We start from the raw sequence: 1,522 nt of genomic DNA on the forward strand, positions 1-1,522 counted from the left end.
TGGTTAGGTTAGGTTAGGTTAGGTTAGGTTAGGTTAGGTTACGTTAGGTTACGTTAGGTCAGGTTAGGTTAGGTTAGATTAGGTTAGTATGTTACGTTATGTTATGTTATGTTATGTTTAGTTGGTTAGGTTAGGTTAAGTTAGATTGGGTTAGGTTAGGTTAGGTTAGGTTACGTTAGGTTAGGTTAGGTCAGGTTAGGTTAGGTTAGGCTAGGTTAGGTTAGGTTAGGCTAGGTTAGGTTAGGTTAGGTTAGGTTAGGTTAGGTTAGGTTAGGTTAGGTTACGTTAGGTTAGGTTAGGTTACGTTAGGTTACGTTATGTTATGTTATGTTATGTTATGTTTAGTTGGTTAGGTTAGGTTACGTTACGTTAGGTTACGTTAGGTTACGTTAGGTTATGTTAGGTTACGTTAGGTCACGTTAGGTTAGGTTAGGTTAGGTTAGGTTAGGTTAGGTTAGGTTAGGTTACGTTATGTTATGTTTAGTTGGTTAGGTTAGGTTAAGTTAGATTGGGTTAGGTTAGGTTAGGTTAGGTTAGGTTAGGTTAGGTTAGGTTAGGTTAGGTTACGTTACGTTACGTTATGTTATGTTATGTTATGTTATGTTATGTTATGTTTAGTTGGTTAGGTTAGGTTAAGTTAGATTGGGTTAGGTTAGGTTAGGTTAGGTTAGGTTAGGTTAGGTTAGGTTAGGTTAGGTTAGGTTAGGTTAGGTTAGGTTAGGTTAGGTTAGGTTAGGTTAGGTTAGGTTAGGTCAGGTCAGGTCAGGTTAGGTTAGGTTAGGTTAGGTTAGGTTAGGTTAGGTTAGGTTAGGTTAGGTTAGGTTAGGTTAGGTTAGGTCAGGTCAGGTCAGGTCAGGTCAGGTCAGGTTAGGTTAGGTTAGGTTAGGTTAGGTTAGGTTAGGTTAGGTTAGGTTAGGTTAGGTTAGGTTAGGTTAGGTTAGGTTAGGTTAGGTTAGGTTAGGTTAGGTTAGGTTAGGTTAGGTTAGGTTAGGTTAGGTTAGGTTAGGTTAGGTTAGGTTATGTTATGTTATGTTTGGGTGGTTAGGTTAGGTTAGGTTAGGTTACGTTAGGTTACGTTATGTTATGTTATGTTATGTTATGTTTAGTTGGTTAGGTTAGGTTAGGCTAGGTTAGGTTAGGTTAGGTTAGGTTAGGTTAGGTTAGATTAGGTTAGGTTAGGTTAGGTTAGGTTAGGTTAGGTTAGGTTAGGTTAGGTTAGGTTAGGTTAGGTTATGTTTAGTTGGTTAGGTTAGGTTAGGCTAGGTTAGGTTAGGTTAGGTTAGGTTAGGTTAGGTTAGGTTAGGTTAGGTTAGGTTAGGTTAGGTTAGGTTAGGTTAGGTTAGGTTAGGTTAGGTTACGTTATGTTATGTTATGTTTAGTTGGTTAGGTTAGGTTAAGTTAGATTGGGTTAGGTTAGGTTAGGTTAGGTTACGTTAGGTTAGGTTAGGTTAGGTTAGGTTAGGTTAGGCTAGGCTAGGTTAGGCTAGGTTAGGTTAGGTTAGGTTAGGTTAGGTTAGGTCAG

This window comes from Penaeus vannamei, chromosome 9, assembly GCF_042767895.1.
Source record: "Penaeus vannamei isolate JL-2024 chromosome 9, ASM4276789v1, whole genome shotgun sequence".
Classification (NCBI taxonomy): Eukaryota; Metazoa; Arthropoda; class Malacostraca; order Decapoda; family Penaeidae; genus Penaeus; species Penaeus vannamei.